General features: G+C 46.8%; 1 protein-coding gene across 1 annotated transcript in view; it reads left to right on the forward strand.

Moving 5' to 3' along the window:
• Positions 1-27,825, forward strand: part of SIPA1L3 (signal induced proliferation associated 1 like 3) — a 248,595-nt gene that overhangs the window by 85,469 nt on the left and 135,301 nt on the right. The window contains exon 2 of the mRNA XM_003796134.3: positions 8,765-8,836. The gene's annotated coding sequence lies outside the window, so the exon portion shown is untranslated. The remainder of the gene's footprint in view (positions 1-8,764; positions 8,837-27,825) is intronic.

Raw genomic sequence — 27,825 nt, forward strand, 5'->3', positions numbered from 1 at the left:
AAAAAAAAAAAACAACCCAAAAAACACAGAGCGGTCACTTTGTTTATTTATTCAACTCATTTAACAGGCATTTGGTGAACCACTCTTGATGTCATATGCAGTTTGAATCTGTCAGAAAACTACTTTGGAAAAACCCATGAGGCCATTCAGAACTCATGAAGGTCATTCTTAGATCTTCCTTTTCTCCCTCATCCCCATGGCCAGTCCTCAGTGAGGCCTACTTGTTCCTGATCTGAAATAGATCAGCCTCCTTCCTGTTTTGCTGCCCTTCCCAGGGTCCAGCCACCAGCAACTCTCCTTGGATATAGCAACAGCCACCTACCATTTCTCTCTGCATCCTTTGAACACTGACAATCTCTGTGATGCAACCAGAGGCATCGTTCAAAGATTTAAATCAGAGCACATCATTCCCTGCTTCCTGTCATACTTAGAATAAAAAGCATATGACTGGCTGTTGCCCACTCAGCTGCATCTGAAGGCACACCCTCCCTTGCCAAAGCAAGCTAGCCACAGGGGACCCCCTGTGAGTTTCTTTGAACAGATTCCTCTATCCGCTTTCATCTTTGGAATTCTCTCTCCCTCTCTTTCTCTCTCTCTTTTTCTTTTCTTTTTCTTTCTTTTTTTTTTTTTTTTTTTGGTGACAGAGCCTCATTATGTTGCCCTTGGTAGAGTGCCATAGCATCACAGCTCACAGCAACCTCAAACTCTTGGACTCAAGCGATTCTCTTGCCTCAGCCTCCCAAGTAGCTGGCACTATAGGTGCCTGCCCCAATGCCCGGCTATTTTTTGTTGCATTCGTCATCGTTGTTTAGCTGGCCCTGGCTGGGTTCGAACCTGCCAGCCTCAGTGTTTGTGGCTGGCGCCCTAACCACTGAGCTGTGGGCACCGAGCCTCTCTCTTTTTCATTAACGAATTTATTACCAATCTGATAATTCAGTCTGGGTACCCCTTTGAATGTCTTTTAATTGAGATGTAATTTGGATGCTATAAAACTTACCACTGTAAGTTACACAATTCAGTGGCTTTTAGTGTATTCACCAGGTTGTGTAACCATCGACAGTGCCTAGTTCCAAAACATTTTCAAACATTTTCATCAGCCCAACAAACATGACCCTGCACCCATCATCAGTCACCTTCCAGTTTTCCCTAACTCAGCCCCTGGCAACCACTAATCTATTTTCTGTCTCTATGGATTGGCTTGTTCTGGACATCTCAGATAAGTGAAACCATATAATATGTGGCCTTCTGTGACTGGTTCCATTTACTCAGCACCATATTTTCAAGGCTCATCCCTGTTGTACATGAATTAGTGTTTTGTTCCTTTTTATGGCTGAATTTCCATTGCATGGAGCCACCATGTTTTGTTCATCTGTTCTTCAGGTAATGGACTTTCTGGGATATTTTTACCCCCACTTTTCATGTAGCTTCCTTTTCCTTTTTCTTTATTTGTGAACTTGAATTCACCCAGGTTTCCTGCATGGTACCTTTCACCACTTACTCTTACATGTGTATCTGTTCGCCTGTTTATTTTCTGCCCCTTCTTGTGGACTGTACATTTTATAAGGGCAAGGCCTGTATCTGCTTTTGTTCACTTGTTCTAAACATTTTTCATGGAGTAATTTCTTACTTAATCCTCACAACACTTACATCATTATCATCCCCATTTTATAGATGAGGAAACTGAGGCACAGAGAGGTTAAGTAACCTTAAACATTCTCATTGTTAATGGGTTTTTTCCTTTCAACATATTATGAATAAGAGGATTAAAAAAATAAAGCCTGACCTATTTTGGTAGATTGACCACTGTTCTGTCTTCCATCTGATTAGCTGGGACCGGGACAGTGCTTTGTAGAAAAGCACCCAGTAGTTGAAACCACATTGACAAGCTGTTTTTATAGCAGTGCAGGAAGGAGCTTAACTGTTGGCACATCCAGCAAATGGCTGGTGACAGGAAGAAAAAGGATCCACAAGCTATGCAGGATTTCCCCAGCCCATGAGCCTGGGGCCAGGAGACCACAATGCAGTTGTGCCAGTAGGCTGGGCTTGGCCTTTAAAATGATAGTCACCCCAGCTGCTCTTTTCTTGTAGGGAGAAAAATGCTATTCCTTGTTCAGGTGCTCTGAAAGTTAATTCAGGCCCCAGGTCATCTTTCTACGCGCTTCTGTTCAGCCATGCTCAAATTCTTCTCTGAGTTGAAACTTTAAGACACCTTTAAGTCCATGTCAGTGGTTCTCTCCAGACTCTTCCCCAAGGGGTGGGACAGCGTGTGGCTGTTGGAGCCAGGCTGTAGCAGGTGTTTCGGTTAGGAATGCGTTTGATATTTGGCTACAACTATCAGAATACACAAGTAACTTTGTTACTTAAGCCCATTCCTGTCAGTGACAATGTCTGGAGGGAGAGAGACTGGTAAGTCAACAGGGCTCTGACTCTCTGGGCACCCTGTGGCCACAATGTGGCTGCTACACTCTACCCTTCTGGGTAGGGTGGTGTTCTGGGGACAAAAGAGACCTTCTCAAATCCAGTTACCAGATCTGCATTCTAGACTGGGCGAGGGACTGTATGGATGAGTCTGACCCTTTTTGTGATGAGAATGGAAACGGTTTTCCAGAATCCCTGAATGGGCACTCTTCACCTTTCCCCCATAAAGAGATGCTCCTGTGTTATCTTCTGTTTTTCCTTTTGCATTGGCATCTTTCACCCATCTGGAATTGCTTATCTTATGTGGAAAGAGATAGGATTCAAGGCTAAGCCCATGCTCTGAACTGCGTTGTTGGTGGTTGTAAAGCCACCAACATTGGGTTCAAATCCCTCCTGGCTGTGTGATTGTGGGTAAATTACCTCTCTGTACCTCAGTCTTCTGATCCATTAAAAATAAGGATCTTAGTAAAACCTACTACACAGGTTGTTATGAGGGTCAGATGGGTTAAAAATGGTGCCTTAACTACAGTAAAATCAAAATAAAAACCTGTGCTTGAACTCAGAATGAGAATTTGCCATATATGGTTTTGGGGGCTCAACAGGGAACCATGGACTGGTCACTGGGTGAGATGAAACTGTCTCCTTATCTTTATAAGGAATTTCACATTGCTTTCCAAAAATGTCTGTGCCAATTTCCACACCCACTTGGGGTGACTGAGTATTCCCCTTACTCCACAACTTCAACAGACTTTGACAATTTGGCCAATCTGCTGTGCATGAAATGGTCACATGGCATTTTGTTTCCCTGAATGGCTTCTCTGCAGGGGTCTGTCTGCAAGCTGTTCTACCATGGAGCATCTCAGGCTAGGCTGGAGGCAGGCCCACCCTCGGGCCCCCAGCACAGTAAGGTCCTCATAGCTCTGTGTTCAGAGCCTTGTAATAGCACATTTATCTTCTGGGGAGGGTGGGCCTGGGGGTACCAGGAATAGGAAATGAGGAAGTGAGCCCCACAGAGTCAGTGACCCAGGCTTAGTCATATTTGTGGACTGCATCAATCAATAAAAGAACCAGTACTAATCGTTAGTGTGTGCTATTAATAGAATATAGGTCATAAGAGAAAACATGATTAATTGCAGGATGATCTCAGAGGCTGTTGAGGGCCTAGATTTTTCTCAAGGCAAAGTCCTTTCTTCACATCTCAGCTTTTCTTTGTTGGGATGTAGGGTAGAGGCAGTGGAACGAAAAGACACTTTCCTAAGTCAGTATTTCAAAGACAAGATAGAGATGGGTATAATGGGTCTATTATCTATAGGAGGGATGATTGAACCACTTTATTAGTAGGTGAGCAAGTCCCGATGTCCCAACATGAAGCTCTGGGAGCCCAGTAAGGAGAATGCAGCCTAAAGCAGAAAGCCCCAGTGCATTTAGTTATCCTTTGCCTCAAATCTTAATTCCTAGGTCAGCCACATACACAGCTGGTGGCACAGAGAAGAGAGGCCTGCCTGTCCTCTACTACCACTTGGTAAAGAGAGAGTACATGTGGCCAGCCCATCTTAGAGGCTATGTGGATACCACCCAGGGTGTGTATTCTGCTGTGAGACAGAAACGTAAGAGAACCTCCTGGCATTTCTGGGCACAGGGAAAGAAAGGGCTGGTAGGCCTGGTCCCAGGAGGTGCCAGCAGCTGTCACAATCCCTGACCACATAGATTAGCCACCTCTTCTTCCTTGGGGGAGACTAAGTCAGGGGGAGTGGTGTAACTGGATGATCCTTTCCATATGAGCTGAGGTGGAAATCGGGGGCTGGGGTAGAAATTTCAGGGGCAGAAGCACAGGAATGGAAAGCACAGACGTGCCGACTGGCCATGGGGTCAGGAGAGTAGCACCCTGGCTGAAACACCTCACCCAGAGCCATGGTGATGTTACCTGCCTGCTTCACAGGCTTTCAGTGAGGAGCAAAACCAAAGTCATTAACTTGGAAGTACCCATAATGTAATACAAGACATTGGTTTTCAGTATGTTGATTATGGAGCTGTGGGACTTTTGTCGGGCACTTCTCTGAAAGCCCATTTTATAAAGCAGAGACAGGTGGTGCTGCTGTGGGTGAAATGGGGGTGTGGAGATCTAGACTCCCAGCCTGAAATTTTCTCCCCTCAGAGTTCTGCCTCCTTTCACCCTCTGCAATCTCCCCAAGGACTGTACTCAGGAGAGTGCAAAGTGAAACCTCATGGAGCTTTAGGGGAGGTCAGCCCTGCCCCCCAGCTTGCCGTGGGTCCCAGACAAGTCATTTAAGCATTCCAAACCCCAGTTTCCTTTCCTACCAGTGGACAGGGTGTCCACTAGATCAAAGTGTTCTTTACCCATTTCCTCTTGCAGATGGCTTCAGAGACATCCTTGAGACATCCAAGCAGTATTTTATGTTGGTTTTAAAATTTTTTTTCCTGGGGAGATAGGGGATAGTTTTATTTTGTCAGCTTTTAGAAGGGTTGGCTAGGTGCCTGTAGCTAAAGCAGCTAAGGTGCCAGCCACATACATCAGAGCTGGCGGGTTCAAATCCAGCCTGGGCCTGCCAACAACAACAACTACAACCAAAAAATAGTCAGGCGTTGTGGCAGGCGCCTGTAGTCCCAGCTACTCGGGAGGCTGAGGCAAGAGAATTACTTAAGCCAGGAGTTGGAGGTTGCTGTCAGCTGTAATGTCACAGCACTCTACCGAGGGTGACAGCTTGAGGCTCTGACCCTCCCCCCCCCAAAAAAAACCCCCAAACAAACAAACAAACAAAAAGAAGGGTCATGTTCACCTAAACGTGAAGGAGTGCTATACTGAATTCTGAGATCCTTTCCTGTTCTGTTGTGACAGAATCACCCCAACTCAAACTAGCTTAAACTGCCAAGGTAAGTTAATGGCTTGGAGACCTGAAAATCCCCAAGCTGGGCCTGACGAGTCACCACTCCAGTATTCTCATCAGGAATTCACCCCTATGGCTTCCCGGCCTTTTAGCTAAGATCAAGTGTAGGCATGCACTCCTCTTCACTTCTGTGCTCTGCCTTTCTCAGCTTTGACTTTATTCTCTGCCCTCATTCCTTGGGATGACAAGGAAGCCCTCAGCTGACTCACACTGCACCTCTTTCTTTCTCCTAGTAATTGAAGCAAAATTTCCAGGGCAGGCTCTGATTGGCTCTGGTTGGATCATGTGTCTCTCAGAGCCAATCCCTTGGAGGAAAGGGATTAGGGAGGAAACTTTCAGGCGGGCAGTCAGGTCAGCACATCCCCTTTCCTCTCATTCTCTCTTCCAAGAGTCTCTTCTTAGTATAAACCTGTGGGAAATGAGATGCCCAGCCTGTGAGTATAGCCTGGGTGGCAGATGGGCCATGGGCATGGGTGTGCTGGGATTGTGGAGGCAACTCCAAGTTCATCCTTCCTAGGTGTATGAAGTGGGGCTCTGGACTATCTGGGGTCCTGGCTGAATTCCTAGCCTTGTATTTTGCTGCCATTTCTACAAGCCTTTGGCACTTTCCTCTCTGCTGTGTGAGGGAACCCAGACTAATGGACATTCACAGCTTCTTCCAGTGAGCAGTAAGTAAGGTCCTAGCCTAAAGAGACTTGGCACCACTGCACATCGCTGCCAATCTGCCTGTAAAGAGCCATATACACCAGGTGCAGTGACTCACGCCTGTAATCCTAGCACTCTGGGAGGCCGAGGCAGGAGGATCTTGAGCTCAGCAGTTTGAGACCAGCCTGAGCAAGAGCGAGACCGCGTCTCTACTAAAAATAGAAAAATTAGCCAGGTTTTGTGGTGAGTGCCTGTAGTCCCATCTACTTGGGAAGCTGAGGCAGGAGGATCTCTTGAGCTTAGGAGTTTGAGGTTGCTGTGAGCTATGATGATGCCATAGCACTCAACCCAAGGTGACAGAGTAAGACTGTCTTTAAAAAAAAAAGCCATGTGTATCACTTTAGAGAAAGAAAGAAGAAAATAGGCGGCAGAAAAGCAATTTCTGTTGCTCTTTAAAAGGCAGCTATTAAAATTTTACAAGAGCTTTATTGCAGGGGCTTTCTGATCATCTTAGGAATTTTTAAAATGGGAAGTCTGGTAATAAAGGAAAATGTTCTGGGTGCTTCTGGTTCCTCCCTGCCCTGTGACATATCTTGAAAAGCAAAATGGTTAGGGCTTCGTACACCAGCTTAGGGATAGCAACTGTCCAAGAGGCCATTTCTGAGTGTTTTTAAAGCGTATGTTTTTCTGTATTTGCTGTTTCTATGGATAGTAACTGTTTCTAATTTTATTTTGTACATCCGTAAAGGGTCTAGTGGTGAGCTATGGGAGTCATCAGGAACAGCTTTTATCTCTGCCCTTCTGTGTTAGTTGAGTGTCTTTTGGTTGTTTAACAAATAGAAATTCAGGTCAATTTACTTAAGTACAAAAGGAAACACATGAACACATGGTCTGGGAGATTCTACTTGTAATGGCTTCAGGCACAGCTGGATCCAGGGCCTCATGAAGTTGCTGGGACCCTGTTCCTGTCTTTGCATTCCTCTGTGTAGGTTTTATTCAAAGGGAAGGCTTTGAGGCAGCCCCTGGCACTCTAGGAGTAGATCCGATCAGCTTAGCAGCCCCAGGGGAAATAAACCTTCTTTTCCCCTATAGTCCCAGTATATATCTTGGGGTTAGTGTTTACTTGCTCTGATCATCCTGGCTGTGGTGCCTGGATCACCCTGGGCCATCTCTGAAGCCAGGAATAGGGAAGATGGTACAGTGGCTTTAGTGGCTAGGCCTCGATCATGTCACCAGTCCCACACTCACATCCAAATCATTAGGGGGTCAGTTCCTTCAGGGATCCCATGGGCTGAGTGGGAAAGGGGAGGTTCAGGTGGCTGACCCAGAAAGGGAAGTGGCTACAGGGTGGTCCAAAACAGCCAATGCTCAGGACCTTTCCCATGCTAAGTTCATGAAGCTGAATCTGCCCCATACTCCCTGATTATCTTCTTTTGGAACCTGCTTTGCCATTACTCTCTCTCAGATCTACGTTGGGAGTTCTTAATCTTGGGTCCATGGACCCTTGAAGGGTGGAAGTTAGGAGGATCATTCTTGCTAGTTTTCTTTCCTAGGAGGCTTCCTGAAGGAGCTAACTGGCATTTGAGCTTGGCCTTGGCGTTTGGGTAGCACTTAGATGTTAGATTATAGGGGAAGTGGAGCAGAGAGGCAGTGAGCCTGCCCTTTGTTGACTGTTCTAACAGTATGGTCTAGCCATTTGGTCAGGAGCCAGGCTGCTGAGTTCATATCCTGGTCGTATGTAGAATGCTTTTTATAGACATGGGTCTTGCTGTGTTGCCCAGGCTGATCTCAAGCTCTTGAGCTTGATGGATGTTCCCGCCTCAGCCTCCTGAGTAGCTGGGACTACAGGTGGGTGCAGTCACACCTGGCTTAATATACTTTTGACTAACTGCGCTACCTCAGCGACAGAGCTCCAACCCACTGTGTGCCTCAGTTTCTTCATCTGTAACATGAGAGTAACAATAGTATCTACTTCTTAGGGTGATTGAGAGAGTGAAATGAACCAGCATGTTTCTGCTAGGACAGAGCTGGCACATCTGGAGGGAGAGTCATTAGTTAATGGCCATTCCATATGGTGTGGCTCTAGGCTATCCTCTCACATCTCAGCCAACTTAGTGCCTGGCCTATGCTGGCTCTGGAATGTGCCGGTGAACTGTATAAACAGTACCCCCTCAGCTGGGACACATTCGTTCATCCATGAAATATCATTTCAGTATAAACAACCATACTAAATGTACAAAAACACAAACGCCTAATATGAAGTTCCAAATCAGGACAGGTGTTAATTTCTCTGTCATTCCTCTGTTAATAGTTGTCTGAGGAAATGTCCTTTTACAGCAGCCCTCCATCTGCCCCCATCTCTTCCACTAACCCTACCCTCACTCTGTGCCAACCACATGGGCCTGCTGGCCGTGCCTAAGACGCTCCACGTGGGCTCCCCACTCAGGAAGGCACTTTCCCAGATAGTCACACAGTTTGTGGTCTCTCATACTTAGGTCTCTGTCCTCTCCTCGGGCCTTCTGTGTAAAGTGGCAGACCTGTCACTGCATCCACACCTGCATGGCTTCCGTCAGGCTCCACCCCACACCCTGACTTGGTATTGAGGATATGTTCACTGTCTTCCTCCCCTGCTAGAACGTCAGCTCCTAGAGAGCCCCTGGGTTATTCTCAGAGCCAGGCACATAGCAAGTGCTAATGAATACTTGTTGAGAGAGTGAGCATGTGAATGACAGATGTTTCTGCAGCACGAAGGCTCAAGTTGGCCAAAGGTATAACCTCTTTTTCCCTCTTTGTAGATGCACAGCCATTGATAGCCATCCACTCTTCTGGGACCCTCAAGGAGCACTAGAATCCAGAAGGAACTGAGGGTAAGTAAAGCATGGCTGTTCGTTTACTTAAATGTACAACTCATACACATAAGCATCTTTTTTTATTTAAAAAAATTACACAAGCATACCGAGGGGAAAATGAAAGTTTCCTCCATTATCCCTCCTACCACCCACAAACCTAACATCTAACCTCTGAGGTAATTACTGCCGTTCGCTGGGTAGATGTCTGGCCAGGCCTCTTCCCGTACATGAACCTTCCTCTTATTTATAGACACATTTATTATTTGAGTTTGCTGTATAAGAAAAAGGAACCATGCTATGTGGGTGCTTCTGCAGCGTGCTTCCTACCATGCCCAGTTGGTCTTTGTTCATAAGCATACATTCCTTTTTAATTCAATTTTTGAAATTCACATAGAGTAAAATCCACTCTGTAGTGTAGAGTTCTTTGAGTTCAGACAAATGTGTGCAGTTGTGAAACTGCCGTCACGGTGCAGAACAGCCCCACCCCTCGCTGTGTGACTGTGCTGGTTTCTTTGTAGGTTAAAAATAGAGTATGGGTATTTACACATAGTTAAAATATGTACATACGGTAAATACTTCCCTGTAATATATGGGTTTTATACATGTTCTATTTAGGTTTCTGGGGTTTTTTGGCTCATGAACATCCTCTTTTGTTTCCGTGGGATGTTTTCTAAGCTATGGCGCAGGCTGCAGATTGTATGTCATTCCAAAGTGCAGTGAGGCATTTCTAAATGAGGACCCCAACCTTTGTTGGTGGGGTTCTTGGGAGGGAATGTTGTCTGCTTCTGGAAGAAGTAAGAGACTGGAACAGTGCGGGAAGTAGAAAAACAGAAGATTCTGACGTCCAGGTTGGACACAGGAAGTGGAGCTAGCTGAGTTGTAGAGACTGGTGAGTCAAAAGTGTGGGAACTGAGTGAATCTGGATGGAGCTTCTCTGTCATCTGTTTATTAGGTCTCATATTCCTTCATCCTGGCACCACTCTGCCCGAGTACTTGGAGCTTGTTTGTGGGACAGTGTCTAGGGCCAGACTTCTGTCAAAGGCTGCTTGTTAGCGCAATTCTTTATTAACTTTTTTATTTTGGAGTAACATTAGTTATAAAAAAGTGAAAATGAGAGTTCACATACCTACTCCTCCCCCAGCTTCTCCTAATGTTGCCGTCCTGAAAACTGTTAACACAGTGATCAAAATCATGGGCGGCGCCTGTGGCTCAAAGGAGTAGGGCGCTGGCCCCATATGCCGGAGGTAGTGGGTTCAAACCCAACCCCAGCCAAAAACTGGAAAAAAAAAAAAAAAAAACCGGGAATTTAATACTGGTTCAATATTATTAACTAAGTTACAGACTTTGAGCAGATTTCACCGATGTTTCCACCATTGTCCTTTTTCTATTCCAAGACTCAGTGCAGAATCACACACTACATTCAGTTGTCATAGCTCCTTAATCTCCTCCAGTCTATGACAATGCCTCCGTCTTTCTTTGTATTTCATGACCTTGACACTTTGAAAGGGGACTGCACTGTTATTTTGTAGAATGTTTCGATTTGGGCTTGTCTGATGTTTTCTTGTGACTCAGTTGAGTTTGTGCATTATTTGGAAGAACCCCACAGAAGTGACATTCCCTCCTCAAGGCACCATGTGGAGTCCATGATGTCCATGCCTTTTCTCCTGATAGTGTTCACCTGGGTCACTGGATTAAGGTAGTGCCTGCCAGGTTTCTCTGCTGTGAAATTGCTGTTTTTCCTTTGTAATTAATACATATCTTGGGGGACATGCTTTGCTAATATCCTGCTTTTCCTCAAATTTCCACTGACTAATTTTAGCATCCATTGGTGGCTGGCTCTTGCCTGCAACAGTTATTACTGTGGCATGTGAATTTCCCTAATGGTAGTTTTTGTATGTCCCTCACTCCTTCTACATTTATTAATTAGAATTCTTCTATAAGAAAGACCTATCCCTTCCCCCTCATTTCTTTCTTTATTGAGTTAATATGTATCATATAGACTCATAAACATTTGTTTTAACCTATCACATTCCTTTTGAATGTAGTAAAAGGTCCTAAATCCCAAGTGAATTCGTAGCCTTACCCCTCAAATTGCAGGACCAGCATTTTCCCTACACAGTAACCAGAGCCTTAAGGAAAGAGAAAGGAGATGAGGTTTCATTAGTTCATTCATTTGATTCATTTGTTTCTTTTCCTTCACTCAACAAATACCATTTGAGTACCTATTATTAGGTTCCAGGCACTGGGGATTCAGGAATGAATAAAACAGATACAATCCTTTCCTTAAGGAAACTGACAGTTCTACTGGGAATAAAACAATAAATAGATAAAAAGCAAATGTAGGCTAAGTTGATGGGGATAAGTACTGTAGAACATACAGAGATGAGTCAAGTAGGGAAGGGACTGGGAGTCACCAGGGGAAATTTTAGACAAGGTGATCTGGGAAAGCCTGAGGAGGCCCTGAAAAGAGGTGGGAACCATGCGGGGCCTGGCCTACTTCTTCCCCCAGCCCATTGGGAGAGCACAGTCGAATCAGCTCACTCCTGAACAGGATTTTAGGAATTGTGCTAAATAAGAAAATATGTTCCCTACTCAGCTGTAGACCCTTGTTGCCCTGTGGAAATGCCACATTGAAAGATTTTCTGATATTTTTCCCCCAGTAGAAAAGGAAAATGAGGAGTTTTTACTAGTCCATTGGACTCACATTATGCTACGTCAGGTAATTTTTGATGGTACATTTGATGACTATATTTTCTTTTCTTTTTTTTCTTTCTTTCTTTCTTTCTTTTTTTTTTTTTTTGAAACAGAGCCTCAAGCTGTCACCCTGGGTAGAGCGCTGTGGCCTCACAGCTCACAGCAACCTCCAAGTCCTGGGCTCAAGCGATTCTCTTGCCTCAGCCTCCCAAGTAGCTGGGACTACAGGTGCCCACCACAACGCCTGGCTATTTTTTGGTTGTAGTTGTCATTGTTGTTTGGCAGTCCCTCGTTGGATTCGAACCCACCAGCTCTGGTGTATGTGGCTGGTGCCCTAGCCACTTGAGCTACAGGCACCGAGCCTATATTTTGTTTTCAGAGTTATTTTTTAAAGTTACCTTTCCTTTTAGCAAAAGATACCAATATTTCATTTTTAGTGGTGATGTAGATTCCTTTTTAAGCACAGTAAGTTGACTACCCAGGGAACTGTAACAAATTGGTCCACATACAGAGGTGTTCAACATAAGGAACCAGGCCAACTGCACTGACACATACATGTGGTGTATGTCTGGTCAATGAAAATTAGGTCAACTTAAGGAGGTGGTCACCTATGGAGGTTCTACTGAAAAAAAGTACATATTTTTAAGTTTAAAAGTGAGTATTTTTTGTTGTTGAAATAGAGTCTCATTATATCGCCCTTGGTAGAGTGCTGTGGGCTCACAGCTCACAGCAACCTCCAACTCTTGGGCTTATGCAATTTTCTTGCCTCAGCCTCCCGAGCTGCTGGGACTACAGGCACCTGCCACAATGTCTGGCTGTTTTTTGTTACAGTTGTCATTGCTGTTTTTAGCTAGCTAGGGCTGGGTTTGAACCCGCCACCTTGGTATATGGGGCCGGTGCCCTACTCACTGAGCCACAGGCGCTGCCCAAAAGTGAGTTAATTTAAAGATAATATTTAGTAAATAACTGTTCAGATGGGATGTAACTGCAGCTGAAAGGATGGGTAGAACACAAAGCTGGGGTTGGGAAATAGCACATCGGCTCAGCTTTCCACTCTTTTTCCTCTAGATAGGGGGTTCCCAACTATGGGTCTGAGCTGAGGTTGGCAGACAGTTACCATGGGCAGGTGACTTGAGCCATTTGTGTCATGGTGGCTGCACTGACCTGGAATACTTGTAGCTTCAAGAACTGAAAATCCAGTTCAGAGCAGCTTGGGGTTGATTGATTTCTCTCCCACCTGGAGGTGCTTGGCTGCCCACATTAGCTCTGTGGCTGGCTAGTGTCACGGCTGGAGCCTGAGTCCCTTGGACTTTTTCCTTGTGGTCACATAGTTGCTGCTGCCCCTCCAAGCAAAACAGAAAGTGACGAATCACCTCCAGTGACATTTGTGTTTCAAATCTGGACTGCTTAAGTGCTCCCAGAATGCGCTAGAAGATTCCACTTGTATCTCATTGGCCAGAAGTGTGTCGCATATCCTCCCCTAGCTCTAAGGAAGCAGGAAAATTTCAGTTAACTTTTTAACCTTTCCTGAGGAGGAGGCCAGAAAAAATGATTTGGAAGCATCAGTTGGGCTAGGCAGCCAACAGTGTCTGGCTCTGTAGGGAACGGTAAGCAGTAATAATTAACAGTAATGGTGCTGACTGTGCCAGGCCCCACTGTAAGCACTTTGTGAGCTTGGTCTCATTCAGTCCTTACAACTACCCTGTGATGTCACTGCTGTGATACCTCCACAGTAATGACAAGGAAGCTGAGGCATCAGAAGAGGAGCCAGGCGGGAGCCTTTGCAGCCCATCTGCAGCACCCTTGCTCTTAGCCACTCCACTTTGTTGCCTCATAAGAGGTCCAAAGAGCAGTTGGGGCCCTGAGCTGCTCACTGGCTAGCTTCATCTTCAGTTCTTCCAGCAGGGGAAGAACAGGGCTGCATATTTTGCTTGGGGAAGTTGTGATCATTAAAAACTTTTCTTGTGAGTCACTCCCACTTCTGTGTAACTGCCTCCCTCTGGCCCTGGTCCCACCCTGGTGAGCAGTGAGCCACACATCTTCCAGGCAGCCTTCAGGGCCTGCAAATGGCTGAGGAAGCTGCACCTGGCCTCCCCTTTTCCAAACAAACTGTGCCTGTGCTTTTAGTTATCCTTCTCAGAATGAGACTTCCAGCTTTATTGCCTTGCTCTGGAATCCTGCCGGTTGATTCGACTCCTCTGTGCCTGTCCCCATAGAGCTGGGTGGGCCCTGTACTCATAGGACCCCTTGTCAGTGAAAAGGCAGGCTCTTCCATGGTGACAGTCCAGACTGGTCAGGGCTGTGATGAGGGAAGCCCAGGGATTGTGAGAACCCAGGTGGTGTATAGCCCAGCCTGGGGATCAGGGGGCTCCTGGAAGCAGCGTTTGGGCTTTGGAAGGTATAGTGCCAATGGAGGCCATAAAAGTTCACACTGGATTGGGACAAACTGAGAAAGAATCAAGGAGCAGGAGGTCACTGTGACAAGCCCTTTATTCAACTTGTAGCAGGCAAGCGAGCAGTCATGGGGACATCTGCCTTCATACAGCTCATGGGAGAGCTCAGGAGAGCTAGCATAGGAAGCTTCTTACCCCACCCCAGGCAGAAAGCCTTGGGACCTTAATAATTTACTAGCCAGAACAACAGTGGCTCAAAATTAAACATTAATGACCATTACTTAGGAATATGTGCTGACTATAATCATGGTTACTCAAAACATTCTAACAACTGGGCACCTTATGACCTTTAGGCGAGAAAGCCTAATTGACTCATCTTCCTCACAGAGGTGGAATAGAGATTCAAGGAGCAATATGTCCTTCTTCTCTGCTTCCCCCTTCCTCAGGTAAACTCTCTCTATAACTCTCAGAATCTCTGTTGCCTTCTTTTATAAAATGAAAGCTTTGGATTGGGTTTCCATCCATCCATCCATCCACCCATCCACCTACCCAAAATGGGCTGGGCACATCCCATGTTCCTAGTCCTCTGCTGGCAGTAGGCTTAACCCGGATATGCAACATGATGGGAATGTTCTACAGGTTAGCAACCCAGAGTGATGAGACTTCTTATAGGGAAAGCCACAGGGCTCTGGGAGCCCAGAGGAGTCACTTGACTATTACTTAGGCTTTCAGTGCAAACTTCCCAAGGAAGACAAAATCAAAAGTGTGCTGAGATGGTGTCCAAGAGCATGGGCTCCTGAGTCCAGCTGACCTGGGATTTTGTCTTAGCTGAGACACTGACTAGCCCTAAGTGGGCAGCTTAGCTCTGGGACCTTCTATTTTCTCTTAAGGTTGTTTTGAGTATTAAAAATGAGATTATGAATTTTTTTAATTTCAGGTTAATGTGAGGGTACGAACAATGAGATTATAGTATTTGCATTTGTTAGGTAGAGTCGCTCTTGTAGTTGTGCCCCACACCCAAGAGGTGTACCATATAAATGGTGTACCATATAAATTGTGCCCATTAAGTGGGAGCACACAAATTCCCCTCTCTCCTTCCCCCTCCCTGCAACTTGAATTCCATTGAGTTTTTCTCTTCTGTGGGCATGTATTAGATCATCTACTGGCTTTATATTAGTATTGAGTACATTGGATACTTGTGTTTCCATTCTTGTGACACTTTACTAGGAAGAATGTGCTTCAATGCCATCCAAGTTATTACCAAAGATGTAAAGTCTCCAGTCTTTTTATGGGTGAATAGTATTCCATGGTATACATATACCACAGTTTGTGAATCCATTCCTGGGTTGGTGAGCTTTTAAGTTGTTTCCACATCTTGGAGATTATAAATTGAGCTGCAATGAACAATCTAGTGCAGATGTCCTTAGGATAAAATTACTTTTTTTTCTTCTGGGTAGATCCCTAGTAATGGGATTGCAGGATCAGATGGGAGGTCTGATTCGAGTTCTTTGAGGATTTTCCATACTTCTTTCCAAAGAGATTGTATTAGTTTATACTCCCACTAACAGTGTAAAAGTGTTCCCTTCTCTCCACATCCGTGCCAGCATCTGCAGCATTGGGACTTCATAATATGGGCTATTCTCACTGGGGTTAGGTGATATCTCAGGGTGGTTTTTTTTTTTTTTTTGAACGGAGCCTCAAGCTATCCCCCTGGGTAGAGTGCCATGGCATCACACTCACAGCAACCTCCAACTCCTGGGCTCAAGCGAGTCTCCTGCCTCAGCCTCCCAAGTAGCTGGGACTACAGGCGCCTGCCACAACGCCTGGCCATTTTTTTTTGGTTGCAGCCATCATTGTTGTTTGGCGGGCCTGGGCTGGGGATTCGAATCCGCCACCTTAGGTGTATGTGGCTGGCGCCTTAGCTGCTTGAGCCACAGGCGCCGAGCCTCAGGGTGGTTTTGATTTACATTTCTCTGATGATTAGGGATAATGAGCATTTTTTCATGTTTGTTAGCCCTTCCTCTGTCTTCCTCAGAGAAGGTTCTGTTCATGTCTTTTGCCCAGTGACAGATAGGATTGTTTGCTGTTTTTCTGTTGATTAATTTGACTACTCTGTAGATTCTGGTTATCAATCCTTTGTCAGATTTATAATGTGCAAATATCTTTTCTCATTCTGAAAGTTGTCTATTTGCTTTAGTTGTTGTCTCCTTAGCTGTGCAGAAGCTTTTCAGTCTAATTAAGTCCTGCTTTATTTTAAGTTTATTTTTGTCATCGTTGTGATTGCCACTGAAATCTTCTTCATAAAATCTTGTGATTATGAATTTCAAGTACCTAGGACGGTGCCTGGCACAAAGTAGTCACATAACAGATAAGACGAGAAGGAGGAGATGATGGTGGTGGTGTCAGCTTATATGTTCATTAGCTCTTACTCCATTGAAGTTTAGGCAGCTTAGTCACAGAATCTAAGATAATAAGCATTAGCTGCTGCTTTTGTGATTATTTACTCACCAAACATGAGAGGGTTTACCCTGTGCCCAGCCTGAGCTGGTATAGGATGCAGCAGGACTGGGTTTAGGGATCAGGCAGGACTCATACAGCTGAGGCCTAGGCCAGGAATTTCATGGAAAGGGGGGAACCTGTGGCCTTGGGGCCACATGTAGCCCTCTAGATCCCAAAGTGCAGCCCTTTAACCAAATCCAAACTTCACAGAACAAATCCCTTCATTGAAAGGATTTGTTCTGTAAAATTTGGAGTCTGTCAAAAGGCCACACTCAAGGATCCAGAAGGTTCCCCACCCCATCTTGGGCCTTTCAGCAGTAGCCTCAGGAGCTTAGGCTGCCCTTGACCTCTGTGGCCAGAACGCATGGATGCTCTGCTCAGCCCATCATCCAAGTCCCAAATTAGACCTGACAGTGTGATTTATTCTCTGGGATGGAGCTGGGAGGGCAGAGCCCCAGTGGGTGATTCCGAGGGAAGGCTGTCAGCCTGAATTAACCCAGGCCCTTCATGCAGCCTTGCTGTTTCAGCTTCCTCCAGCTAATAGGGTTTTCCAGGGTGTTACTGGCTTCTGAGCAGCCTCCTTCCCTGTCCACAGGGACTGGGACTTGGCTGTGATCCCTAAGGAGCTGTGTTTGATGAGGGCTTCTGCTGAGGCAGGCCCTGTCTGGAGGTAGGGGACCCTCTGGGTCCTTTCATCTGTCCCAGCAAGAATTAAAAATGGCAATTCCCCAGGAGTACTTATTCCGTCCCTCTCCCCCCAACCCTTTCACTGAGGTTCAGTACTGGCAGCTGGAGGCCACTGCCTGCTCTGTACCTCCCAGTCTGTGATTGCAGCATCTCTGCTTCTAGCTGCCGTCATTCATTTGCAGGATGCCCATGATGGGCAAATTTTTGCCACAGTAACAAATTAGCCCTGAATCTTGGAGATTGGACACAATAAACGTCTAGTTCTTATTTGTCAGATAGGGGGGCTTGACCCAGGCTGATGGGGGTTCCCCAGAAGAAACCCACAGCCTCTAAGGACACCATATGAGGAGGCAAGAATCAAAAGTTTGCACAGCAACACTTGGATGCCCAGAAGGAACAGGCACAAGTCTGCTCACACCTGGAGCTAGTCCATGGTCCTGCCTAACTGCAGAGGGCTGCAAGGAAACATGGGGGCAGCTGGTGTTTGGTGAGCAGTAAATTATCCTGCCCACCATTGACATGTATGGCATTTATTCAGTACCTACTATATGCCAGACTTTCTCAGGGCTCTGGAAATATTATAAAAAGAGGTCCCTGCCTTCCTGGAGCTCACAGTTGAGTGGAGGAAACAGAATATAAGTAGTCACAGCAATAGCCGTGTAATTACATCCTCACCAAGCGCCCTGATAGAGGAAACCCGAGGGCTGGGAGAGCAGGTCTCAGGGCTCTGACATGTTTGAGGTCAAGAGACGTTTGTCACAAGGACTGGCATTTGGGAGGAGCCTGAGGAAAGAGCAGACCTTCAGTGAGTTTGGGTAAGGACTGGGGACAGAGGTCCCAGTACAGGGAACAGCATCAGTGGAGGTCTGGACATGAGAAGGAAGTGGACTCTGTATAGGACCTGGAGGAAGGCCTGCATGACTGTGGGGAGGAGTTTGTACTTGCAACACCTGCCTTTTGGAGCTGTTAGAAAAATGGAACGAGCACAATCAGTCTTTCAGCAGATGCTGGGTTCCTGCTTGTTGGGAGGCAGTGTTTCGGCAATGAATGAGACGGACAAATATCCCTGTTCCTACAGAGCTAGCTAGAAGCAGGAGACAGACAGTAAGCAGGAAAAACAAATAAGGATGATAGTTCTCCCTGGCAAAAAAAACCCTACCAATTGGGCAGCACCTGTGGCTCAGTGAGTAGGGCGCTGGCCCCATATACCAAGGGTGGCGGGTTCAAACCCGGCCCTGGCCAAACTACAACCAAAAAATAGCTGGGTGTTGTGGCAGGCACCTGTAGTCCCAGCTACTCGGGAGGCTGAGGCAAGAAAATTGCTTAAGCCCAGGAGTTGGAGGTTGCTGTGAGCTATGTGACACCACGGCACCCTACCAAGAGTGATAAAATGAGACTCTGTCTCTACCAAAAAAAAAAAAAGAAAAACCCTACTGACCTGTAAATAGGGTAGAATTGAGAATATATGGTTTAGATGCTTTGGGCTCCCAGGTACAGAAACACACTCCTCCCAAGCAGGCTTTAACAGTCAGGAATGGATGGACCCCCAACTCCAAGTCTGAGAATTCTTTGTCCACTTTCTGGGCTGGTGACATAGCAGCTCATCAATGGCATGAGGGAATGAGGAATCCAGGTTTGTGCTGCCCACAGCTGTGCTGTCCGTCATGTTGATTTCACCTTAAAGTAGGTCCCTTCCATGGTCAGAGGAAGGTGTGTGTCTGTCTGCTCATCAGTCCTTTGGAGCAGCCATGCCATTGACAAGCCCTGTCAACTCTTCCTCCAGACTATTAGGAGTTTGGCAGGGAGTTAGGTAGTTAGGGATGCTGTGGACAGTCTCAGCGGTGGGAGGAGAAGCTTCTTCCAACTCTGCATGCCCCAAGCATCTTCTGCTAACCTGCCTTGGTGGACAAGAATTATAGGAGCCAGTGTGAAAATGGGGAGGAGAGTGCCCTAGTCTAGGCAGGAGATAAGGGAGACAGAACCAGGGTAGAGAGAATAGAAGGTAAGGAGGGGACAGGTTCTGGGTGCAGTTTGAAACAATGTGTTCCATGGACTTAGACTCTTGTCCTCAGTGGATGTTGAGGGAAGGGATAAGTGGTACTATAACCCAGACATCTGGGGGCCCCCACACTACCCATTTACTGAGTGCCTGATATCTTGGCCAGGACTGCTATGGCGTCTCCATCCATCTACAAAATTGGTATAATAGCAGTATTGACCTCACAGGGCTTGTAAGGAGTCCAGGTGATAATGCTGCAAAACACAGTACATGTTTAATAAATGTGAGCTATGGTTAAAAGTAATACTTTGGTTGCAATTATTCTGACCTCATGGCCCTCACCATCCAGTGGGGAGATGTCAGATAATCATTCAAATACCCACATAATTTAACTGTGGTAATTACACTAGGAAGAAAAAGTGCAGAGGGCCTTGCAAAAGGATAATAGGCGGGAGGTGAGAGGTCTTATTCCAGGCTGGGGTAGGGGCGGGAATGTCAGAGGAGACTTTTCTAAAGAAGCCACCTGGAACCTTGATTTCAAGAATGAAGAGGGAGAAACTCGCCCAGGGGAGGGTGGAGGCTGGGGTGTCTGGGGAGAAGAGCCTATGCAAAGGCCCTGGGGTAGGGAGAAGGTATTGATGCACTGGGGGATTTAAGAGCCCCATGTGACCGGAGCAGGGGGAGGGGAAGGAAGTTTTGGTTAGCAGGTCTGGTCATCCCTGGCTTGGTGAGCCATGGTAAGAGATTTGGACTTTCTTCCCTCAGCCCCCAGGAGCTGTGGGAAGATTTTAAGGAACGAAGCAATGACAGTTTTCTTCACTCTGGTGTACACTTTCAAGGCTTCATGTCCTGATTCCCTTCCTTCCCCAGGACATTTGTATTGATTGCTACAAACCAGGGTCAGGGTCAGAGACTCCAGCCCTCCCCCTCACACAGCACCTTGAAGCTCTGTGCTGTCATCTGGCCACTCAGCAGGGTTGAAAGGAGCTTTCTATAAAGGAGAAGGTGCCCTGGTTCTAGACTCATCAATCCCTAGGAAAGAAACAGCTTGCTGAAGTGGCCCACAAAACAGATCACAACAGCCTGCCTCTTCCTCAGAAACGCTCCAGGCCTCAATGACGCAGGAACCCTTCCTCTCAGAGAACAGACCCCATCCTGCTCCCCACAAAGGTGGCCTAGTTTCCTCTCAGGCCCGGGGCTGCTGACGGCCTTCCCAGCCCATTTCCCATTTCTTTCATAAGTCACCACTGTTTCTCTCAGTTCCCTCTAATGGGCCAGGCCCTGGGGAGAGACAGAGAGGGCTAAGGAAGAGTTTCTTGATTACTTTTGTCTCCCGAGCACCACTTAGGAAATGACTCCTTTTGGGGCCCACATAGCCTCTCCAGCCTGGGAATGGTGTTGGATTTTCATGATGTATAGGGGCTCCGTACCCTGAGCAGCTCCTCTGGTCCCATGACCTGCCTAGGTGTCATCTGCCAAATGGAGGGCCTTGCTGTCCCTTTTCTTGCTGTAGCTATGGCTGGGCCTGCTCAGAACAAGGTGGGCTTTGACTGTTCACAGAAGGGGCTTCCCTTCAAAGGACTTGAGTGCATTATGTCTCAGGAAACCCCCATCATCGTAACTGTCACTTTTTAGCAGCTCCTCCAGGTGGTTGAGAAGTACTCAGAGACCCTTGAACTGATGGGACTCCCTATCTAGGCCTTGCTGCAAGAAGTGTCATGGGAATTATTTACTCATTTACTCTTCCCCGAGACCCAATGAGGTAGGTACTCTCTAGTTTTACATGTGAGGAATCTGAGGCACAGAGAAGTCAGGTCACTTGCCTGAGCACACAGTCGGGAATTGGTGGGGCCAGGATTTGAACCTGGGCTCCATCTGACTTTGCAGCACCTTGCTGTGCCTCCTGCCAGCTAACTCCTCTCACTCCCCCCTTCCCTTTTCATCACACCACCCTGTTTATTCTTTTCATAGCACTTTTCACAATCGATTTGTTTACTTGCATACTGCCTATCTCTACTGTATCCTGAGCATCTAGAGTAGTGCCTGGCATAAAGGAGCTGCTTAATAAATATTTGTTGAATGAATGACTTGAGTGAATGACAAAGATATCTCACTGAGTAGATTTGTGTTATTTTTCCCTTCATCCTCTATCCCTCCTTCCTTTCACTTTACAAGAGAGGCAGTCCAAGTGGAATCACTTGTCCAGAGACACAGGGTGATCTGTGGGTAGAGCCGTGATTAAGCCTGGGGCAGGCAGACTCCAGTGTGTACGTTCCTTTGCCGTCCCCCTTGTCTCACTTGGCCTTTCCCTTTGTTGTGGAGGAGTGATGGTACACTGCAGCCTGTGAGGTCGCCTTGCTGAGGTCCTCGGGCCATGTACCATTTCAGAGATCCCAGCAGTAGCCCAGATCCAGAAGTCTGACCTTTGATTCAGGAACAGAGCAGCTGCAGGAGAGTCAGGCTGGGCTTTCAGGTCCTGTCTCTCATCCTTTACTCCAGTCAGCTGGGGATTAGCCCCCTGCCATTATCAGGAGAAACAGAACCTGGAAACTGGCTGCAGCCTGCGTAAAGGATGACAGAAACAAAGTAACCTGCTGCTGTGGGTTTCCGGAGCCCTGGTGTGCAGAGATACAACTGACTGTTTCTGTAGCCCCTGGATGGACAGGACAGACAACTTGAGACCCATGAACATTGTGCATACCTTAGCATTAATTGGCCCTTCCTAGTCCTGCTTCTGATGCCCTATTTATTTCCCTTTTGCAGAGATTTTCTCGTTTAACAATCAAAAAATAGCTGGCTAGTTTGCAGGCCTTTATTAAATACTTAAAAGTAACAAAAAGCGGCTCGGCGCCTGTGGCTCAAGTGGCTAAGGTTCCAGCCACATAACGCCTAAGGTGGCGGGTTCAAATCCAGCCCAGGCCCACCAAGCAACAATGACGGCTGCAGCCGAAAAATAGCCAGGTGTTGTGGTGGGCGCCTGTGGTCCCAGCTACTTGGGAGGCTGAGGCAGAAGACTCACTTGAGCCCAGGAGTTGGAAGTTGCTGTGAGCTGTGATGCCACAGCACTCTACCCAGGGGGACAGCTTGAGGCTCTGTCTCAAAAAAAAAAAAAGTAACAAAAAGCTTGGTACCATCTGGCCAAATAGTAAAGACATTTACCCTGTTCTGGAAGCCCAGAGGTGGGTTGGCATTAGCTGCTCAGGACATGTCTGTCAAGGAATCAGGTTCTCAGCTTTAGCTTTCTCCTAAGGCCTCTAGAATTGCCTTTTGGTCCCAAAATGGTATCCAGTGATAACTTGGCTACTTGTTTTCTTGTCCACAGGCATCTGGGGAGAGAGAAAAGCCTCCTCCGCCTTGTGTTACAAATACTTCCCTTCAGTCTGCAGTTGGTCCAGCGTAGGTCACCTGCCCCCCTCCCCAACCAGGCCAGTTAGATTTCCAGAGGAATGCCATGCCCTGATTGCCTTTGACCAACTGGGGTTCATCCTCTAGGAGCTGAGAAGATGGAAGTGGGAATTGAGTAGACAAATTCCCACCACCACTGGGAAAAGGCTTCCAAACTCAGTCTCCAACTAAGGCCCACTGAGTTAGCAAATTATGCCAGGCCCGACAGATTTTATGGCATTTAAGAACAAAGAAGTGTGGTTTTCTTTTGAGGAAGTATAATGACTGTGTCCAGTTTCTGCCTCTTGCCTCTTCCACCCTCACTTAACCTCACAAAAAAGGGGGGGAGGGTGCAAGGAGAGGCTGGCTGCCAGAGACCACTCAACTGATGTTAGAAAAAACGCATGTCTCCTCTGTTGTCACTGGGTAGGTTTTTGTTATTTTTTCCAACTTCATCCTTCACATGTATTTTACAAGGATAAGTACATGGCTACTGACACACCAAAAACACTTTATAGAGTGGGGTGAAGAATGGAAGGATCCTTTGTTTCGGGGTCGTATTGGTACACTCACATTCATCACCAGTGATAACACACCCCAAAACGTTATCTTGCCTCTCCGAAAGGTCTTGGCAAACTTCGACTCTCCTTTGCTTTTGTTCATTGGTGAACTCCTTCAGGACCATTGTGGCACACACATTGCTTTCTTTCCTTTCTTTCCTTTCTTTTCTTTCTTTCTTTCCTTTCTTTCCTTTCTTTCTTTCTTTCCTTTCTTTCCATCTCAGGCTGTTGCCCTGGGTAGAGTGCAGTGGTATCACAGCATCACAGCTCACAGCAACCTCGAACTCTTTTGAGTGTAAGCGATTCTCTTGCCTCGGCCTCCCAAATAACTGGGGCTACAGGCGCCTGCCACAACACCCAGCTATTTTGTTGTTGTTGTTGCAGTTGTTATTGTTGTTTTAGCTGGCCTGGGCCAGGTTCGAACCTGCCAGCCTCCGGTGTATGTGGCCGGTGCCCTACCCACAGAGCTATAGTGCAGTGCAGCCTATTGAACTAGTCCTTCAGCGGGGACTTTGAGGTTGCCTTCTTTTCTTCTATCTCAAGTAGTGCTGCAATGGGAACTTCGGCCAAGGCAGCTGGGCTTCATGGGCCATACTTCTACTGGTGTTGGAATCACTGGGTCTGTGGCTGTGTGTTTTAACTTTTTTTTTTTTTTTTTTGAGACAGAGTCTGCCACTGCACCCTGCTGGCTGAACCTAAACAGGACTCCTGGGAAATGTAGTTCCCTGTTTCAGAGCAGGATGGGAGGAAGGCTAACCATGGATCGAAGAGATGAGAAAACCACAAGGTTTACTGATTGATTGAGACATCATCTCACTTGTCACCCTGGGTAGAGTGCTGTGGAGTTATGGCTCACAGCAACCTCAAACTCTTGGACTTGAGCAGTCCTTTTGCCTCAGCCTCCCGAGTAACAGGCTCCTGCCATTATGCCCAGCTAGTTTTCCTATTTTCAGTAGAGATGGAGTCTTGCTCTTGCTCAGGCTGGTCCCAAACTCCTGAGCTCGAGCAATCCACCTGCCTCAGCCTCCCAGAGTGCTAGGATTATAGGCATGAGCCACTGTGCCTGGCCAAAACAGAAGGTTTAAATGGCCTGTCAAGATCGCATTGTTCAGTAATAAGCACTGACACTGAATAAGTTCCTGACACTGTGGTCCCTTAGTTTCCAGGGCAACCTGAGGAGCTCTTCAGGCACTGCCTACCAACTGCTGGTTACTGCTGCCTGGGACGGGCCTCTGTGGTTACTAAGTTCTTCCTTTTCTGGAGGAACCTACTCTTAAGCTTCCCCAGGCCATACTCAGAACAGACACTGCCTCTTGTTCCCGATTATGGGACTTGGTCATTCCCTGACCTAAAAATCCTCCTGAGGATACCATGTGCCAGCAGACAGAGCCACTCTGCTTGATTGGAGTTCTGGATCATGGAGTATTCTCAGGGCACATCTCTGCATGAGGTACTAGTGTCCTGGACCATGAGAGAGGACCGAGGAGCATCACACCACTGAGCAGTGCAAGCTGGGATTTAGTGGGCAGCTCCATGCTCAGCTGGGCATTGGGCACGTGGATGTGGGAGTGGTACTGTCTCCCTTCCAGAGCTGGTGGCTGATTCTCATAATAACCCTATGAGGTAGGTACTGCTGTTAGCCTCAGAGAGTTAAGTCATTTGCCTAGGGCCACACATCTAGGGAGTGGTACCCCATGTAATCCATATAATTGTAGTAGTAATAGCAGCTTCATGGCAGTTGTCTGTCTTGGGCCCCGCCCTCAGAGTTTTACATATTAACTCATTTAATCTTCACAGCAGCCCTATGAAGGAGATGCTTTAGTAATTTCCGTTTTGCAAATGAAGCAACTGAGGCACAGAGATTAAGAGACTTGTCCAAGGTCACACAGCGGAGCCAGATTCACACCCAGGAAGCCTGAGTTTAAAACCCATGCTTATAACTGCCGCACTATATATGCTGAGTCCAAGATAAGAATGAACATTTGGGCTAGGTGCAGTGGCTCATGCCTGCAATCCTATCACTCTAGGAGGCCTTGGCGGGAGGAGCTCTTGAGCTCGTGAGTTTAAGATCAGTCTGACAAGAGCAAGACCTTGTCTCTACTAACAGAAAATTGAAGAACTCAGCTGGGCATCATGGCAGGTGCCGATAGTCCCAGGTGCTTGTAGTCATAGCTACTCAGGAGACTGAGGTAGGAGGACTGCTTGAACCCAGAAGTTTGAGGTTGCTGTGAGTTAGGCTGACACCATGGTAGCATTCTAGCCTAGGCAACTGAGTGAGACTGTCTCAAAAAAAAAAAGAAAGAAAGAAAGAAATTTGTTAGTATGGTACTTCATGCTCTTTTTCGGATTTTATCTCACCATAGACTCATTAAAGTAGAGACAGATAATGGTCACCATTTGATAGGCAAGAAACCAGTAAGAGGCTGGTGGTGACAGCAGCCAGCAGGCATCCCCAGCATCACCCAGGACCTGTGCTGAGCAGTCCACATGGATGATTAACGAAGTTTCTTCTGTAACTCTGTGAGGTAAATACAGATGAGGAAGCTGAAGCTCCCAGAGATGAAATGCCCTTACTCAGAGCTGGCAGGAAGTGTTGCTGGCCTTGGCACTTCAGACTGTGGTGACTGTGCTCTCGACTTTGTGTGTGGTCTCCAGAGTGTCACTCATCAGATACTGAATACACTATGCTAGTGCTGAGAAATAACAAGGAACAGACCTTTCTGATTGCCTATTGCCCAGGCTATTCTTGTTTCTAAATATTTTATATCTCAACTTCAAATATAAATTATGGAAAACTCAACTCCCAGTGGCTTATTGAGCTAGAAATCAAAAGAAAGGGGAGTTTCAGGAATGCTCCATATGTCAAGGCCCTGAGCTTCTGAGATCATCTTGGACTTTTCCTCGTGGTTGCAAGAAGGCTGCTGTGGCTCCAAGTATAACATCCTCTCTTAGCCAGAAGATGGGAAGTGGAGCCAGCCAGGGTCATGGTACTTCTTTTAGCAGGAAACCCCCCAGAATCTTTCCCCAGCTTCTAGCAAACTGACGTCTTATCTGGAAAAGTGAGTGACTTTTTCTTTTTTTCCCCAGATTTTGGCCGGGGCCGGGTTTGAACCCACCACCTCCAGTATATGGGGCTGGTGCCCTATAGCCACAGGCTCCACCCAAAGTGAGTGACTTTTTTAGCCTCAGTATTGGCACATGAGCAAAGGAGAAGGCAATTGGAATTTTGTGAGAAGGCCAGTGAGAGTGTTTGCTCTGGCTCAGAAAATGAGCTTTGTTTTTTACTCAGACCTGGCCCCAGGGGCCTCCCCTCTTGTCGTGAGTCTTGGTAGCTTTATTCATGCAGCAACTCAGGAGAACCTAGAAGTCAGAGCATGAACTCTGAAGTTAGCTTTCAGGATTTGAACCCAGCTTTGCTACTTATCAGCCTTATGCTAATGTGACCTCATTCTGTGCCTCAGTTTCTCATGCATAAAACAGGAACGATACAAGTACCTTTCTCAAAGGGTTGGGCAGAGCAAATGAGTTCATACAGCACTTAGAACAGTGCCTGGCATATAGTAGGCCCCATGTAAATGTTAGCCAGTATTATCCATTCTTTGATTCATTCTTCCATTCATCAGGTGTTGGAGTACCTCAACATGCCAGGCACTCCCAGGGAGGTAGACAAATAGGTGTGGTGCCTACTCCATAGCCCTTGGTCTTGTAGGGACAGGGATGGCTAATGCATCTACATGAAGCAGCTGCCAGGAATGCCAGGCAGACAGCCTTTTTAGACAATCCACCCGGGACTGTCACTAGACAGAAGATGGGTGAAACTGCAGAGGGTGGTCCAGAAGGGGAGGGCCACAAGGGCTTCCCAGGAAGAAAGCATCACTCAGGAGGTGACTTGGGAAAGTGGGCCAATGGAAGAGGCAGAGTAGCAAGATCCCAGGATATTGCTGATGGAACACAGGCAGGGAGTCCGCTGTAGCCATAGAGCAGGTGGGAATTGCTTAGAAGTCCTGGCCTATGATTGCCCTGTGAGTTATAGCTAATTTGTGTTAAGAAATCATCTCTGAATTCAAGTGTTTTTTTTTTTTTTAACGGTATTTTTTTTTTACAGAGACAGAGTTTCACTTTATCACCCTCAGTGGAGTGCGGTAGCATCATAGCTCACCGCAACCTCCAGCTCCTGGGCTTAGGCAATTGTCCTGCCTCAGCCTCCCGAGTAGCTGGGACTACAGGCACCTGCCACAACTCCTGGCTGTTATTTTTTGTTGTTGTTGTTGCAGTTTGGCTGGGGCCGGTTTGAACCTGCCACCCTTGATATATGGGGCCAGCACCCCACCCACTGAATCACAAGCACCGCCCCTGTTTCAGTTTGATTTGGTTTTGAGACAGTTTTACTCCATCACCCTGGATAGATTGCTGTGGCATCATAGCTCACAGCAACCTCAGTCTCTTGGGCTCAATCAATTTTCTTGCCTTAGCCTCCCAAGTAGCTGGGATTACAGGCACCTGCCTCAATGCCCAGCTCATTTCTCAGTTTCGATAGAGACGGTGTCTTACTCTTGCTGAAGCTGGTCTCAAACTCCTGAGCTCAGACAATCCACCCCCATCAGCCTTCCAGAATATTATGATTATAGGCATGAGCCACCACACCTGGCCTGAATTTAAGTTTAAAAATATAAAAGTAGTCTAGAGTTGGTTAAGCCTGTGGGTCATGAGGAGAGGTCTTTGGAAGAGGTGACCCTCAGCCTCGGTGATGGTAACAATGGAACCATTCAGTGGGCACTGACTAGACCCTGT

The sequence above is a fragment of the Otolemur garnettii genome, unplaced genomic scaffold (genome assembly GCF_000181295.1).
Source record: "Otolemur garnettii isolate 467f Iridium unplaced genomic scaffold, OtoGar3 scaffold00100, whole genome shotgun sequence".
Lineage (NCBI taxonomy): Eukaryota > Metazoa > Chordata > Mammalia > Primates > Galagidae > Otolemur > Otolemur garnettii.